Raw genomic sequence first — 19,124 nt, forward strand, 5'->3', positions numbered from 1 at the left:
GGAAGCCGGAGTACCCGGAGGGAACCCACGCAGTCACGGGGAGAACATGCAAACTCCACACAGAAAGATCCCGAGGCCGGGATTGAACTCACGACTACTCAGGACCTTCGTATTGTGAGGCAGACGCACTAACCCCTCTTCCACCGTGCTGCCCTAACGGCTTACCATAATATATATATATAAATATATTATATACAAGCCAAATTATCCCGATCCAGATATTACTTTAATTCAAGTAATTAAGTAATATTTCCAGGGCTTTAATTTACAACCATTTTAGTCACATATGTGCCCAAAATGTAATCTGTGCAACTTCAAAATATTTGGGAACAAACAATTATTGTATTGTGAGCTAAAGTGGTGGCATTAGCCTCTATGTTGTGAATTAATAACATAGAGGCTAATGCCATGACTTTCATTGTGTTTCAGTGTATCTTGAAGGATCATGCAAGTAATTGTTTCTTGTTGATGCTGTAAACAAAATGTCACTGTGCAAACCCATGTTTGTTGTTGTACTGAACACAGATTAAAAATAAACCCACTGAAGTAATAATAATAACAATGATTAATTTCTAGGTCTTTGTTAGCCGTTTGTGAAGTTTTGTGCTCGTGCGCTACGTTCGCTCGCATCCTGTGCATCTGGGGGCTAAGCCCCCCCTGTCCTTAAAAGCTAGTGACGCCCCTGCATATATATATATATATATATATATATATATATATATATATATATATATATATATATATATATATATATATATATATATATATTTATATATATATATATATATATATATATATATATATATATATATATATATATATATATATATATATATATATATATATATATATATATAGGGATGTCCGATAATGGCTTTTTGCCGATATCCGATATTCCGATATTGTCCAACTCTTTAATTACCGATACCGATATCAACCGATACTGATATCAACCGATATATGCAGTCGTGGAATTGACACATTATTATGCCTAATTTGGACAACCAAGTATGGTGAAGATAAGGTACTTTTTAAAAAATTTTATAAAATAAGATAAATAAATTAAAAACATTTTCTTGAATAAAAAAGAAAGTACAACAAAAAAAAACAGTTACATAGAAACTAGTAATGAATGAAAATGAGTAAAATTAACTGTTAAAGGTTAGTACTATTAGTGGGCCAGCAGCACGCACAATCATGTGTGCTTACGGACTGTATCCCTTGCAGACTGTATTGATATATATTGATATATAATGTAGGAACCAGAATATTAATAACAGAAGGAAACAACCCTTTTGTGTGAATGAGTGTAAATGGGGGAGGGAGGTTTTTTGGGTTGGTGCACTAATTGTAAGTGTATCTTGTGTTTTTTATGTTGATTTAATAAAAAAAACACAAAAATAAACGATACCGATAATAAAAAAAACCGATACAGATAATTTCCGATATTACATTTTAACGCATATATCGGCCGATAATATCGGCAGGCCGATATTACCATACAGGACAGCCCAAAAGTTTGGACACACCTTCTCCTCATTGAATGCGTTTTCTTTATTTTCATGACTATTTACATTGTAGATTGTCACTGAAGGCATCAAAACTATGAATGAACACATGTGGAGTTATGTACTTAACAAAAAAAGGTGAAATAACTGAAAACATGTTTTGTATTGTAGTTTCTTCAAAATAGCCACCCGTTGCTCTGATTACTGCTTTGCCCACTCTTGGCATTCTCTCGAATAGCTTCAAGCACGCCTGTGAAGTGAAAACCATTTCAGGTGACTACATACATACATACATACATACTTATGTATGTAAGTATGTATGTATATCTGTGTGTATGTATATACCGGTATATGTATGTATGTATTCATGTATGTATGTAAATATATATTTATATATGTATAGGTTGATTGGCAACACTAAATTGGCCCTAGTGTGTGAATGTTGTCTGTCTATCTGTGTTTGCCCTGTGATGAGATGGCGACTTGTCCAGGGTGTACCCCGCCTTCCGCCTGATTGTAGCTGAGATAAGCTCCAGCACCCCCCGTGACCCCGAAAGGGATAAGCGGTAGAAAATGGATGGATGGATATATGTGTATACAGTATGTGTGTGTGTGTGTGTGTATATAATGTATACATGGTTCATGCCTAAAGCACTTTGTCCACTGAGGGCTGCATACAGAAGAATTGAAGAAATCGGTATGTTTTATGCATCACAGATGTTCAAATCAATCCAATGTAAATAAAATAGGTCAATATATGCTCAGTTTGTTATGTACGGCGGGGGAAGGAGATGAGTGTGTGGGAGGTGTATGCTACTCTATGAGTTTGGTGCAAAACGATGAGTAGAATTAACAATGTTAATGTTACCAGGGTTTGTTGTAAGTGCGTCTTGGATGAATCTTTCGTCAGACCAGAGGGACAAGGCAAGAAGGCAGTCCGTGGGCAAGCAAGCTGTCGGGGGCTGGAGAGAAGCAACGAGGTCCGTGACCAAGCAGGGGTCGAGGATCGAGGGGGGCAGTCCAAAATGCAGAGACGAGTCGAGGCACACAGCTCGATCACGGGGAACAGGAAAGGCACTGCGGCCAACACAAAGGACATAAGACACGGGAACAGGGAAGTCACAGAGAGAGAGACTAAGTACGCAGGAGGGAAGCCAGAGACGTGATGCTTACTATGAGGAATGAACTACGTTCCGGCACTGGATCTTCGGGTCCGCTGGTCTTTATGCTGCCTGCCTTCATTAGTCCCAGGTGCGCAGATTACCGATTGCCTGCAGCTTTGCTGGCGCGTGGCCGCGCTGCGGCCAGAGCGAGCAGGGGCGTGTCCTGGCGCGCTTCCAGCGGAGGTGTCAGCCGAGCTTGCAGCAGAAGGCATGAGGAATTGCGCAAGCGCCGTGACAGAGTTAATCCGAACAAAGATATGTTATCTTTGCGTATTAGCAAATTAGTACAATGTCTCATCATATTTTTCATTAGCCTTTGATTAATTTTAAGCTTGGTGTATATGCTGAGGGCCAATTAAATTAAAGTGACGTGAATTATTTTTATATAACTCTTTTCTCTAGAGACTCAAAGCGTTTACATAGTGAACACCCTTTATTTACATTTAAACCAGTGTGGGTGGCACTGGGAGCAGGTGGTTAAAGCGTCCTGCCCAAAGACACAACAGCAATGACTAGGATGGTGGAAGCGGGGTTTGAACCTGAAACCCTCAAGTTGCTGACACGGCCGCTCTATCAACTGAGCCACGCTGCCCCAAAAGACCTGTGTGCCACATTTTGGACACCCCTGCCCTAGAAGGCTGACAATATTCAATCCATATTAGAAGCTTCATTTGTGTCAGCAAATAAGTATTGATAGATTTTTACAATCACGCTATGCTCGATGGCCGGCTGAGGTCAATTGTCCTTCCCCATTCATTGGAAAAACTTGCTTGCTTATCATGGCTGCATCTACCCCCCGCTGCCCCCTGCCCCACTGCTGACAAATCCATACAACTATGTGGAACACAATGGCTCGGATTTAGCTGCCGGGTCCGGGCATGGAGGGGCTTGGCGAGGCAGCGCCAAGCCATGGAAATTTCTCTTGTTTTTGTCAAATCAAAACAAGCATCACCCCGTCCAAATACCCCCCCCCCCCCCCCCCACCTTCATGACCCATGACAAGTCATCACTTTTATGCCGGACACATCGGTGGTGCCGAGCCAGAGTTAGGGTGAAAAAAAAAAAGCTGACAGCCTGGAGGGATCTGGTTCAATGAGAAAACTATTGATGGGTAGCTGGCACCAGGACATCGCACGTTGATTAGATGAACTTTTCTAAGAAACCGCAGAGGTCACGTTTTGTGCATTTAATTAGGAGAAATAGCGTCAGTTACATAAGGAATCCTCAGGCCTCTCATTGACTTATGTGTCCGCTCGCCAGTCAGTTTGATCACGAAGACCGTTGATGAGGGAAGCCCCGCGGCTCCAGCATTCAAGTGAACCGCAACAGCCCTCCAAGGCTCCTCCAGGCTTTGGCTGCTTCATTTACAAACTTTTTTTTGAAGGAATGTGGCAAAATGTACTTTTTTATTGGATTGTTAACTATAATGTGTACCTAGAGCCCGTTTACGAGCACCAAATGTCAGAAATATTTTCATCAAGTAGGCTAACCTAGGGGGATGTCGTTTTTATAATGATGTATTGTTAGCATAGCTATGATAGTGTTGCAAACATTTGCGTCCTCCATCCTGTCCCACTCTTTATCAATCAATCAATCAATCAAAGTTTATTTATGTAGCCCTTAATCACAAGTGTCTCAAAGGGCTGCACAAGCCACAACGACATCACGGCAAGAAAAAATTCAACCCAATGGGATACAACGAGAATCCTTGGAGGGGACGCCCCTGGGCGACCAGTGCAATGGATGTCGTGTGGATCTAGTTAATAGTGTGGGAGTCCAGTCCATAGTGGGGCCAGCAGGGGATCATCTTGAGTGGAGACAAGTCAGCAGTGCAGAGACGTCCCCAACTGATGCCCAAATCAGTGGTCCACCCCGGGTCCCGACTTTGAACAGCTAGCGCTCATCTGTGGTCACCTAATAACCTCTCCACGCAGGAGAGGGCGGCAGATCAACTGGTCTAAAAGGGGGGTCTATTTAAAGGCTAGCGTATACAAATGAGTTTTAAGATGGGACTTAAATGCTTATACGGAGCTAGCATCTCTAACTGTTACCAAGAGGGCATTCCAGAGTACTGGAGCCCAAATAGAAAACGCTCTATAGCTCGCAGACTTTTTTTGGGCTCTGGGAATCACTAATAGGCCGGAGTTCTTAGAACGCAAATTTCTTGACGAGACATATGGTACAATACAATCAGCAAGATAGGATGGAGCTAGAACGTTTATTATTTTATACGTAAGTAGTAAAACCTTAAAGTCACATCTTAAGTGCACAGGAAGCCAGTGCAGGTGAGCCACTATAGGCGTAATATGATCAAACTTTCTTGTTCTTGTCAAAAGTCTAGCAGCCACATTTTGTACCAACTGTAATTTTTTAATGCTAGACATAGGGAGGCCCGACAATAATATTTAACTCTCAAGCACTTATCAGCAGTGATCGGCAAGCTACTTGGAAAATGTAGTAAGCTAAGCTACAAGTTACTCTTGATTAAATGTAACTAAGCTACAGGGGAAGCTACCCCTGAAGAATCGTAGCAAGCTACACTACAAGATGCACGGCAAAAGTAGCTCGCTACATCAAAGCAACATTTCACGGCATTTACATCTATGGGCCCACATGTATAATAGCAATGTGAGTGTTATCTGTATATCTGTGTTGGCCCTGCAATAAAGTGGTGACTTGTCCAGGGTGTACCCTGCCATCTGCCCGAATGCACAGCCACCCCGCCCCCACCACCACCACTCCGAGGCCACAAGAGGGACAAGTGGTAGAAAAAGGATGGATGACTGGATGTAACTGAGAGTGTACAAATTGACCCAATAAGGGTCCATGACTATTAACTATCTGTCATTTAGGTGGGGACACCCTACAACAGGGGTGTCAAACTCAAATACAGAGTGGGCCAAAATTTAAAACTGAACAAAGCCGCGGGCCAAGGTTGAACAAAGTAACCTTTTAATAGGGACCCAAACAAGTTTTGCATTGAATATTGAACAAGCAAGGCTTATATAACTTTATAGTGACATGCAAAATCGAGTTTCAAATAATGATAATAATAATTAAAAAATATCAATGGCATATCAAATACAATTTAAATAAAAATTGAATGCCTCTTTTCTATTTGCAGGCTTCTGAGGTAAATATCAACATTAACTTTTTCCACAGGCTAATAAATTTGAAAATAAAATAACTATGAATAAACCAACCGTTCAGGACTTTAAACTGCTCAGTTTGCAACACACTGATCTAATCTGATGTGCCCAAGCCAGATACCTGCCATCTTTTCTTGGATGCTAGTTCATTAATGTCGGAGCTCAGGCTTTGAGCTGATGCAACCTTCATTATCGAACGAAGGTTTTCATCAGTCATTATATCTCATAGTCCAACCGGACCACAGTCTTGGGGGCGTGCCTTAAAGGCACTGCCTTTAACATACTCTACAAGCTATCGTCACGTCCGCTTTTCATCCATTCTAACAACGTGCAGACCCAGTCATAAGATATTTGCGGCTTCTGTACGCACACACACGTGAATGCAACGCATACTTCATCAAAAGCGATACAGGTTACACTGAGGGTGCCCGTATAAAAAACTTTAACACTGTTAGAAATATACGCCACACTGTGAATCCACACCAAACAAGAATGACAAACACATTTCGGGAGAACACCCGCACCGTAACACAACATAAACACAACAGAACAAATGCCCAGAATACTTTGCAGCACTAACTCTTCCGGGACGCTACAAAATACACCCCCGATACCACCAACCCCCCCCCCACACACACACACACACACACACACCTTGTAGCGTCCCGGAAGAGTTAGTGCTGCAAAGGGTTCTGGGTATTTGTTCTGTTGTGTTTATGTTGTGTTACGGTGCGGATGTTCTCCCAATATGTGTTTGTCATTCTTGTTTGATGTGGATTCACAGTGTGGCGTATATTTCTAACAGTGCTAAAGTTTTTTATTCGGCCACCCTCAGTGTAACCTGTATCGCTGTTGATGAAGTATGGGTTGCATTCACTTGTGTGTGTGCGTGCAGAAGCCGCACATGTTATGTGACTGGGCCAGCAATAATTGGACTGGATGAAAAGCAGACGTGACGATTTTCGGGAGGGGCAATGAAGTTTGGAAGTCTCCCGGGAGGGTTGGCGAGTATGAGAATTAGCGGTGAATGTGGTGTCACCGCGGCAATGCCGCAATATATAATCGGCGTGCCAGCTTTAGTGTTAATTTGATATTGCCTCAAGGGCCAAGTGAAATTACACGGGCCAGAGTTTGACACCCATGCCCTACAACTACCTCTAGGGCTCCCCACTTCCCACTGTACGTATGTATTTTGTTTGCCTTTTCTTTGGCCCCACACCTCTAATTCATTTTTTTCTCTAAAAAAAACCCCCAGCATATCTTGACCAAAAACAAAACAATGACTTGTGTGTTGTTTGGGAACAGTTGGTAATGGTTATGTGCGGTAAAACTTTTCATGAACTCAACTCACCTTCCTAAATTTGTGTTGATTGATTTAAACTTTTATTAGTAGATTGCACAGTTCAGTACATATTCCGTACAATTGACCACTAAATGGTAACAGCCGAATAAGTTTTTCAACTTGTTTAAGTCGGGGTTGGATGTCTTAGATTAGGGATGTCGAAGTCAAATACATTAGACGGCCAAAAAAACATATTTGCTACAAGCCGAGGGCCGGACTAGTTCAATGTCTATATTAAAATGATTGCACATAACCTATTGAAGCAATACTTAACACAGTGTACTGTGTTTTATTTAATGATTAAATGAATAATCCAACATTTTTCAACAGGCTCACAGACAAAAACAAACTTCCTTCAAAGCAGGCGGCTGTGGCCTGCGGGCCGATTCTAATACTAATCGAATATCATCCCGGGGCCCATAGATAATTCATTCGCGGGCCAGATCTTCACCACTGTCTTAGATGAAGAGAGCAGTTATGATTTTGGTTTACACAATAAACAACTAAAAGCTAAGGTTTGGGGCATTTTATCTCTCTAAACGTATACATTTGTGTAAATATGGTCAAGGACACACATTATTGTGGGTTTCCAGCACGTCATCTTCATCACTAAAGGAAAATGTATTTATTTATTTTAAAGCATGTTTTTTTTGTTTTTTTTGAGTCGTCAGCTTGAAGCGCCCCTTTGTCTCTGTTTCCCTCGTCGTCATGTGACATGAGTGCGTGTCTGTTATGATTTTGTTTCGTGGTTTCGATGACCCGCCTTATCTTGGCTCTGATTGGCCGGTCGGTAATGTTTCGCCCTAACCTTAGCCAATTGTGACTCATCATACGAACACCAACCAATCATCATGGGTTTTCTCCGTATGTATGGATGTTCTTATTCATCCAGGTCATTGTATTTTCTCCGTATTTTTTGGCAGTCCATTTTCTCTCTTTGTAGCTTGTAGCTTTGATGCTACATGGGTCCAAAAGTAGCTAAATTACAGTAAAAGCTACTCGTTAAAAAAGTAGCTAAGCTACCGCCAAGCTACTGGAAAATGTAGTTAAGCTACACAGCTTAGCTCCATGTAGCTGCTTACTGCCCATCACTGTTAACAAGGTAGGGCTATGCAAGTGGCAAACCACGGCCTGGAAAGGACACCAGACTTCAGAAAAAAATTATACAAGGAGGAATTAATATTTTTGCGGCAGATTCCTACAAACACTCAAACACTGTTATAGAGATGATCTTTGACTAGCTTTTTTACAGTAGCTCTTTAAAGGCCTACTGAAACCCACTACTACCGACCACGCAGTCTGATAGTTTATATATCAATGATGAAATCTTAACATTGCAACACATGCCAATACGGCCGGGTTAACTTATAAAGTGCAATTTTAAATTTCCCGGGAAACTTCCGCTTGAAAACGTCTGTGTATGATGACGTATGCGTGTGACGTCACGACGGCAACGGAAGTATTCGGACCCAATGTGTCACCATACAAACTTTTCTGTTTTCATCGAAAAATTCCACAGTATTCTGGACATCTGTGTTGGTGAATCTTTTGCAATTTGTTTAATGGACAATGGAGACTGCAAAGAAGAAAGTTGTAGGTGCGATCGGTGTAATAGCGGCGGACTACAGCAACACAACCAGGCGGCCGGGGTGTCGTCGAAAGCTACAACGCCTGCCGCCGCCGCCGCTCCGTAGCTAAGTTAGCTTCAATTGTTAAGCTTCGCCAAGCTGGAAATTATTAACCGTGTATTTACATGTTCATGGTTTAATAGTATTGTTGATCTTCTGTCTATCCTTCCAGTCAAGGTTTTTTTAAATGTTGTTTCTATTTGCATTTGAGCCTGATGCTATCATGTTAGCTCCGTAGCTAAAGAGCTTCACCGATGTATTGTCGTGGAGATAAAAGTCACTGTGAATGTCCATTTCGCGTTCTCGACTCTCATTTTCAAGAGGATATAGTATCCGAGGTGGTTTAAAATACAAATCCGTGATCCACAATAGAAAATGGAGAGAGTGTGGAATCCAATGAGACCTTGTACCTAAGTTACGGTCAGAGCGAAAAAAGATACACCCTGCACTACACTCTAGTCCTTCACTCTAATGTTCCTCATCCACAAATCTTTCATCCTCGCTCAAATTAATGGGGTAATCGTCGCTTTCTCGGTCCGAATCTCTCTCGCTCCATTGTAAACAACGGGGAATTGTGAGGAATCCTTCCTCCTGTGACGTCACGCTACTTCCAGTATAGGCAAAGCTTTTTTTTATATGCGACCAAAAGTTGCGAACTTTATTGTCGTTGTTCTATACTAAATCCTTTCAGCAAAAATATGGCAATATCGCGAAATGATCAAGTATGACACATAGAAGGGATCTGCTATTCCCGTTTAAATAAAAACATTTCATTTCAGTAGGCCTTTAAAAACAGCAGAGCGCTCCTGTTGTATTGAAAGGGCTACTCTTATTTTATTTCATACTTGTGTTTGACGAATTTCGTAACTCTAACATACTAAATAGGAAAACAATCAATGTCCACTGCAGATGATGCTGGTTCTCATGAATAGACAAGAATAATAGGGAAGGCAGAATTAATTCAGTCCCCCCAGTTTAGGACTGGGGGGACTGAAATCTGCCTTGTTCAGGATTTTGACAGAGATGGGAAAAAATGTATTCTCGTTTTTAGTTGGGGACTCTCTTTATTGTCACATGACATTGCAAGGCGTATAGAATAAGATGTTTGCATATATAATGCAAAAACCCTTTACCCTCTGTCAGAAATTATTTGTTTCCTTTGACTCCCATTAGCACATGTTTTTGTTAAGATTCTTTACATTGCATTTTTATTAGTGTTGGGGGAAAATGTATGTTGTAGCCAAGAAAGAGATTGCCTGAAATAAAGACATAGAAATTGAGCGGTTTGTAAAGTTTTCAACAGGGTCACACCAAATGCATGGTGGTCTTTACAGGCTCATGAATTTAATCAGTAATGCTAACATAAGAATCTGGGTGCCAGTGAGCCTCAGAAGTCAACAGCTCAAAAAGAGATGTCTCCCATTGAAATCAATTTAAATCAATTGGTGCTTGCCCTCCTCCCCCCAACTAACAATTACAGTAGATGAAGTATAATAATAATAATGTACAGCATGTATCTTGAAGACTGGACTTCTATGGTCTCTCTTTCCAGCTGCTTCTTCGTCAAACACACCATCAGCAGCTTTTCTATTTTTTTATGGATAAATGTCCAATGTTTAGATATTTTTTTTACATTCTTGGCTGGGGTTAGACTAATCCTGCTTCAGAATGGTGCGAACCAGCAGTGATCCCTAGCGGATCTTATGGGTTCACTGTGACATTTGCTACGCAAACTAATGGCATGGATGCTTGTAACTCAAATTTTTGCTTACAACTAAAGGCATAACAATTAGCCAAGAGACATCTCCTATTTAAATGAAAACTTTTAAGTAGGGGTCCTCTCAAATTGAGCTACTGCTGTAATTTAATTTACGTGGAAACACATCGTAATAAATGCAGCATTCACTCAGACGGTATGCTAACTCAAACAACATGTTACTGTACCTATAAGTTATGCTCGCAAATGATACATTTTCTCATCACACTAGCCTAAGAAGCACCATTTTGAGACCTATAAGTGTACTTTTAAAATGTTTAAGTGGCCTCAAGCGTTTATGTTATATTGTTTCATGTATTAAATGGTGTTATGGACAAGCGTGGAGTCACCGTGTATGTGTAAAAATAGATAATCGTGCTTTTTGGAGCCACACACACAGGGTGAACAAACACAGGCCATTAGCATTAAAGCCATAGACACACAAAAAATTATGTTTTCAGTCAGGCTAACTGAAATAACTTTTAAACTCTCTAATTTCTAGCCTCAAGGCTAGATTTTGGACAAAACCCTTCCAATACATAGTTGTGGAGCGTCTTCTTCAAAATTGTTGAAAAATACTTTATTTTAAGATATATTCATACTAATAACCACAAGGGATGCCACTCCGTATCGATAAGGCGCAAGGTAACGCCTTTTAATGCAATCAGCCCGCACGCTCTCCTATTAGGTAACAGGAAGCCGATCGGGAAGATATGGAAGAAGGTCAATCAATGAGTTCAGTAAATCATGATTTATTATACAGCAGCAGACCATTAGTGTCTCTTTCCCACGCACGCACACACACACACACACAAAAACACACGCACACATGCACACAATGAGCTTCAATTCCGCTGTATTTAGCTCTAATCCTAAGGGTTCTGGTGGTAGGGGGTTAGGCTCTCCCAAGAGCATGCATTGACCTTGACATAGTTTTAAATCGCAGTTCACAAAGCAATGTGACGTCATTGTCATCCAATGGTGCACAATTGGACCTTGGAGGGAAAACTGTGATGCAATCCATCCATCCATCCACCTTCTTACGCTTATCAGAAATCGGGTCGCGGGGGCAGCAGCCTAAGCAGAGAAGCCCAGACTTCCCGCTCCCCAGCTACTTCGTCCAGCTCTACACAGGGTTTCCCAAGGCGTTCCCAGGCCAGCTGGAAGACAAAGTCTCTCCACTGTGTACTGGGTCTTCCCCGTGGTCTCCTACCGGTTGGACGTGCCCTGAACACTTCCCCCAGGGAGGCATTTGGGTGGAATTATGACCAGATACCCGAACCACCTCATCTGGCTCCTCTCGATGTGGAGGAGCAGCGGCTTGACTTTGAGCTCTTCCCGAATGACAGAGCTTCTCACCCTATCTCTAAGGGAGAGCCCCGCCACCTGATGAAGGAAACTAATTCCGGCTGCTTGTACTCATAATATTGTCCTTTCGGTCATAACCCAAAGCTCATGACCATAGGTGAGGATAGGAACGTAAATCGACCAGTAAATTGAGAGCTTTACCTTTCGGCTTAGCTCCTTCTTCACCACGACAGACCGATACAGGGTCACTAAACCGCCTGTCAATCTCATGATCCACTCTTCCCTCACTCGTGAACAAGACCCCGAGTTATTTGAACTCCTCCACTTGGGGCAGGATCTCCTCCCTCCACCCTTTTTTCGTGCAAGAACCATGGAAGTGCTGATATTCATCCCAATCGCTTCACACTCAGCTGCAAACCGATCCAGTGAGAGCTGATGCCAGCAGGACCACATCATCCTCAAAAAGCAGAGACCTAATCCTGCAGCCACCAAATCTGGTTCCCTCAAAGCCAAGTTGTAAACAGAATCGGTGACAAAGGGCAGCCCTGACGGAGTCCGACCCTCCCTGGAAACGGGTCCGACTTACTGCCGGCAATGCAGACCAGTGCCAAAGCGTTTTAATGCCTTTGCATGGTTCAACAGTCCAATAGTTTTAAAAGTCTATCATTATGTCCTGCTATGTATCGTCTCTATAGAGCAGTAAAGTAAAGTGACCTTTATCGTGTTTTTTTGTTCTAAAAATGTGGAACATGAGTACCCTTTAGGGACAAAAATGGACTCTTATTGTGTGGTAACTTTAAGCCTATAGCACAGTAATTCTTAAACTGTGTTTAATTTTTCTATATTCAAACTAGTGTTAGATATTATTATACAATATTTTGGTACCGGTACCGATACTTTTCGGTACTTTTCGGTACATTTCTAAATAAAGGGGACCACAAAAAATTGCATTATTGTCTTTATTTTAAAAAAAAAAATCTTACGGTACATTAAACATATGTTTCTTATTGCAAGTTTGTCCTTAAATAAAATAGTGAACATACAAGACAACTTTTCTTTTACTAGTAAGTAAGCAAGTCAGGTGTAGATCCACCAATGGCGTTTTGATGCTGGTGAGCTACGGTGTGTAGTGAAGCATGTTTAGCTATTCCTCATCCCCCTGCAACCCCGAAAGGGGATAAGCGGTAGAAAATGGATGGATGGATGGAGATCAGATGTTTCCTAACTTTTAGGGAAAAACAAGACTTATTTCTGAAAAGGAAACCCAATTTTATTTTAAGCTTAGAGACAAGCTTTTCCATGTGTGCTTTAAAAGACAATCTCTCATCAACAATAATTCCTAAGTACTTATATGTTGTGATCAACTCAAGCTCGAGCCCATGTTATGTTTACGGGGGGAGTAAATGGCACAGACACAAGGGGGCATAGTTTAGCTCTATGTATTTATTATATATATTTACAATGTATATAATAATAAACAATCATATAAAATAAACTAGAAAATGGAGTGTGACAAAAATCCAAAGGGTGTATTGTGTGAGACTATGTGTAGGAATTGATGAGTATGTTACCGGTGTTGAGCGAGAGGCGGAAGTCCCGGAGGGGAAAGCCAGGCTCGAATGTCCGTGAGACAGGCAGGAAGTCGGCGGGCTATAGTGGGGTGTAGGAGGTCCGTGTCCAGGCGAGAGGTCAAGATCCAAGGGGGCAGCCAGAGAACCAGAGAGGAACAAACGAGGAAAACGAGATGCACAGCTCGTCAAACGGGAACGGGGATTTGCTGCAGGAACGGCAGGACACAGGACAACGCACAATAAAACACGGAGGGGAAAAACACAAAGAGAGAGAGCAAGGTTGCATAGAGCTAAGGATCACTTACGGAATAGGAACAGATGATTACGTTTTCGGTCTGCTTAAGAAGGCAGGACCTCTGATGAACCACAGGTGCGCTGATTGCTGGTGATTGATTGCAGCTGCCGGCTGCAGTACACTGACACGCGCCTGGCGCGCTCCTGGAAGTGCGTTCTTGGGGGTGCGCTCACCAGAGCGCATAGACGAGTGCGCATTGGCATGCGCCCGGGCCGTGTCACATGTATAGTCAATATTTTAGTGATGTTCAATGGCAGCCGTTTGCCATTTGAGAATAACATCACCTTAGATTTGTCTGCATTTAGCACTAGCCTAAGTTGGGTCAAAAGCAGACTGCAAGAGTTCAAGGGTTTGCACTGCGGAGGGGGATGAACAATATATGACCGCATCATAGAAATGGAACGCAGCATCTGATATTTTATCACAAAGATTGTTCACATAAATGGAGAACAACAGCGGTCCTAATATTTAACCCTGTGGTACGCCCTTTAAAATAGGCAGGAAAGATGAAGACGACCCAGTAAACTGGACACATTGTGTTCTATCAGAAAGGTAATTAGAAAACCAGCTTACAGCATGCATACAGCATACAACATGACATACACTATATTGCCAAAAGTATTTGGCCACCTGCCTTGATTCACATATGAATTTGAAGTGCCATCCCATTCCTAACCCATAGGGTTCAATATGATGTTGACCCACGTTTTGCAGCTTCAACTCTTCTGGGAAGGCTGTCCACAAGGTTGCGGAGTGTGTTTATAAGAATTTGCAACCATTCTTCCAAAAGCGCATTGGTGAGGTCACACACTGATGTTGGTCGAGAAGGCCTGGCTCTCAGTCTCCGTTCTAATTCATCCCAAAGGTGTTCTATCGGGTTCAGGTCAGGACTCTGTGCTGGCCAGCCAAGTTCATCCACACCAGACTCTGTCATCCATGTCTTTATGGACCTTGTCATGTTGGAAGAGGAAGGGGCCCGCTCAAAACTGATCCCACAAGGTTGGGAGCATGGAATTGTCCAAAATGTTTTGGTATCCTGGAGCATTCAAAGTTCCTTTCACTGGAACTAAGGCCCCGTTTACACTAAGCCGGATAAGGTTATCTAGGGTAAATCACACCTAACCTTATCCGTGTCCACACACAGCAATGCCACCGTTTAAGACCCCTGCCTCCCTCCGTCCGCCGGAGCAACGCGTCTCAGTAGTACAAATGCACGAAAAAAAATAAATAAATGCACGCGTCATATAGTCACCTCTGACCTGGAAGTGTATTCTTTCTATCTGCGATGGTATAGAAAATGGCTGCTCTTGTTGTGAAGAAGAGAGAATTCTTTGTGTGGTCTGACGACGAGGTGGTGTTACTCTTAAAAGTGACTCAAGACTATAAAACCTCCATGGCGGCAGGGAATGTTCATTGGGAGTCCTCGCCATCGAAATCCAGGGACATTCTGTCGCGGTTTTTGGAGTGCTACCCATCGCCGGTGGAGGCCAGCTTGAGAAGCAAATATTTTCCCCATCAAAAAGAGGACATAACTAAAGGTATGTTTTTGTGACAAGGTTATTCTGTCTTAATTTAACCAAACTTCCTGTGTGGGCGTGGTCTCTCTGGCGTCACTTCCTCTCCGAACTCACTTTGTAAACGATCAATGAGTTTATACAAAGCTAAGTGCCGGAGATTCAAGAATTACACGGCTGACTTACCCGTGTAAAAATTTGTCCGAGGAGGGGGACCTTAAACGCTGGTTTAGTGTGGCTGAAACGGGGCTTAGGCTAAATAATTATTAGTTTAATGGGTTAAACGACTTAGGCCATGTCTACACTAAGTCGTTGAACCCCTTAAACTAATAATTATTTAGCATAAGCCCCGATCGGACATCTGGTCAGGATGCCACCCGAATGCCTCCCTAGGGAGGTGTTTAGGGCACGTCCAACCGGTAGGAGGCCACGGGGAACACCCAGGACACGTTGGGAAGACTATGTCTCCCGGCTGGCCTGGGAACGCCTCGGGATCCTCCGGGAAGAGCTGGACGAAGTGGCTGGGGAGAGGAAAGTCTGGGCTTCCCTGCTTAGGCTGCTGCCCCCGCGACCCGACCTCGGATAAGCGGAAGAATATGGATGGATGGATGGCATTGTAAACCAAATAATGATCAAAAACATTATATTTACAGAAATTTTCATGAAACGTTTTGCGGAAAAATATCGTAATTTTACAGATTTTTACTAAATTATTAAGATCAACCACCTTTAATAAAGTGACGATGCAAACAGTTCTGCAGAAAAAAAACCCTTTATTCTACAGATTGTTAGTATGGACATAGACTTTTATATAACAAGCTACATATTTAATGAAAAATAATTACTGTAATTTTACATGAAAAGTAATTTAAGAAAACAGAAAATGCTATGTATAATTAATTTGGTATTTTTCTGTAAAAAAAATAGAAATATACATAGTTTGTCATTACTGGCATATTACTTAAAATAACAGGCGGATTGTTTATTTACAGATAATGTCTTCAATTCTACAGTTTTATAAAGTATTAAAAAAGAAAAGAAAAATTACAGTAGAAATTTAGAGTAAATGAACCATAAAAATATGATTTTTTTACAGTGTGGGTGGCCAAATACTTTTGGCAATATAGTGTAATTGACCCCGTTACACTTGGTGAAAAAAAGTTTGAGGAACACTGCTGTAGAGTAAGTGAACGACGGAGGACGCCGCACTCCCCCATGTAACCTTGAGAAGACCTTAGGCTCCGCACATCAATCACCCTTTGGGCCTGAGGCGCTGCCACCTGTTTGGTACACGACGTCAGAATTAAAGGGGGGGTGGGTGTAAAAAAAATACAAATAAAAAAGAAACATCAGTCGGAGAGCTGTCATTGCTGTGTAACCACGGTAACATGCAACATCACCACAAGCAACCCCATTCCATCATGCATGCAGCAGCTTGAACCTGGCAGGGATGAGGATGCGCTTCTTCACCTGACTGTATTCATTATAAATCAGCCCCATTTTTTTTTATTTTTTAGGTTGGCTCTCATCGGATGCAGGGTGGGATGCGAGGAGGTGAGCGCATCATTTTTCTTCTATTCCCGCCCCCGCCCCCGCCTCCTCCCCCTCTCCCTCCTCCTCCTCCTCCTCCTCCTCGCCTGCCCAAAAGCTCCTCCTCTGTCCGTCGTTAGAGGCGAGATTGGTGACATTTTTGTGCTCAATGACAGCGAGAGGGTATCGGATCGCGGATTGGCAACCTGCTGCCGCACGCCAGCCGCCTCTGGACGGGAAGGTAAGGCGAGACGCCCGCGTGTAAGGAGCCGCGCACCTCGGCGTGTAAAAGCCTCCACTTTGGGTCGGTGTTTATTATTATTATTATTATTATTATTATTATTATTATTTTACATCAATAGAGCAGAGAGGGCGAATACGGCAGTGAAGGGCAGAGTTACGGTTGATGGGCTTTCGCGGTAAAAGTCAGCGTGCGGCGTCATCATTCTGATGTCTCCGACGGCCTGCTCCTTTTTTATTTTTAACTGCATTTTGCGTGACACACACCTGCAATGTTCCCATATTTGGTGCTGATTGCTGAACATGCATGCACATGGCCAACATTTGCCATCATATATGCACGAAATAGAGGCGAGACCTGTGAGGATGAGTGCATGGATTGATGTCCCTTTAGGGATATTCATGTACCACTATGGACTCACATGTGTCGCCATTGTACACTTAATATGATGCACTGGGAGCTATAGACCGGGGTTGTGTCAAACTCATTTTAGATCGGGAGAAAAATCTACTCCCAAGTGGGCCGGACTGGTAAAATCACAGCACGATAACTTAAAAATAAAGACAACTTTAGATTGTTTGTCTTTGTTTCAAAATAGAACGAGCACATTCTGAAATCATAATGTTGCTGTTTTCTTTTTTACACTTACATGTTGCGGTTAATAGTATTCTATCTTTATTTGTCTTATTTATACTTTCGGAGCGTTACCGAATCAATTTTAAACTCCTTCTATTTGTTTTTAAATGTCTAAACAACCTCGCTCCAACATATCCCTCCGACCTCCTTCAGCCTTACTGCCCCACCCGATCCCTAAGATCAGCCGATCAGATGCTACTGACGGTCCCTGACACAAGACTGAAGCTAAGAGGTGACAGAGCTTTCGCCGCTGCTGCTCCCAAGCTCTGGAACGACCTAGCTCTGTTTTTAAATCTCTCTTAAAACATACTTTTATTCCATGGCTTTTAACACTGAGTGATATCCATCCTGCTATGGCGCCCCATAATACACCTGCTGGGAACCTGTGTTTATGTTCTATTTATTTTAGTTATTTATTTATTATTATTTATTTATGTATTTTTTATCGTGCTCTGTTTGTGTTGTGTTGTGTTTGCTCGGTTCACGTATTATCTTTTAACCTGCCCGTTGTACAGCACTTTGGCTACCCCTGTGGTACATTTTAAATGTGCTTTATAAATAAAGTTGATTTGATTTGATTTCTGCTTAAATGATGTGATAATGTTCATCAGTCAACTCATTGGTGTTAATTTTCAATCTATCAAGATGAAAAAATAATATCAAAATCAAATTACAGGATGTTATTTATGTAGTTTGCTCATTTTCTTAATCATGTGGTTTATTTATATTTTAATATATAGCATAATCTGCAGAGATACAAATAATTGCTATGGAGGAAAATCTATTCCCACGTGGGCCGGAAGGGTAAAATCATGGCATATTAACTTAAAAATACAACTACGACAACTTCAGATGTGTCACCATTGTACACTTAATATGATGCACTGGGAGCTATAGACCGGGGGTGTCAAACTCATTTTAGATCAGGAGAAAAATCTACTCCCAAGTGGGCCAGACTGGTAAAATCACGGCACGATAACTTAAAAATAAAGACAACTTCAGATTGTTTTCTTTGTTTAAAAATAGAACAAGCACATTCTGAAAATGTACAAATCATAATGTTGTTGTTGTTGTTTTTTTCCCCCCTACATGTTGTGGTTAATAGTATTCTATCTTTATTTGTCCTTATTTATACTTTCTGCTTAAATTATGTGAGAATGTTCATCAGTCAACTCATTGGTGTTAATTTTCAATCTATCAAGATAAAAAAATAATAACAAAATCAAATTACAGGATGTTACGGAGCCCCTAAAGGGACATGGATGTTTTGCGAGATCTCGCAATACTTTTTGCGAGATCTCGCAAAAGGTTGTTTTCCTATGTCAGTGAACCGGAAGTAAAACACACACAGCAATGGTGAACCGGAAGTGAAACAGACACAGCGATGGAGGAGCGGGAGCATGCGGGAGCCTACCCATCATCTGTACTCTGTTGTGGGACCATAATACGATTTGATGTCTTCATGTGTTAGGCCAATACTAAA

At 41.9% G+C, this 19,124-nt stretch overlaps 1 protein-coding gene across 9 annotated transcripts in view; it reads left to right on the forward strand.

The window, feature by feature from the left end:
* The first annotated feature begins 16,877 nt into the window (after positions 1-16,877).
* LOC133662195 (sodium/potassium/calcium exchanger 2-like) overlaps positions 16,878-19,124 on the forward strand; it is a 96,432-nt gene continuing 94,185 nt past the window's right edge. For 7 of the 9 annotated variants that reach the window (XM_062065957.1, XM_062065959.1, XM_062065962.1 and 4 more), the window contains exon 1: positions 16,943-17,068. The gene's annotated coding sequence lies outside the window, so the exon portion shown is untranslated. Of the gene's footprint in view, positions 17,069-19,124 lie in introns of all 9 variants that reach the window. The other 2 variants (XM_062065955.1, XM_062065956.1) reach the window with 2 other exon arrangements.

The sequence above is a fragment of the Entelurus aequoreus genome, linkage group LG12, assembly GCF_033978785.1.
Source record: "Entelurus aequoreus isolate RoL-2023_Sb linkage group LG12, RoL_Eaeq_v1.1, whole genome shotgun sequence".
NCBI classification, from domain to species: domain Eukaryota; kingdom Metazoa; phylum Chordata; class Actinopteri; order Syngnathiformes; family Syngnathidae; genus Entelurus; species Entelurus aequoreus.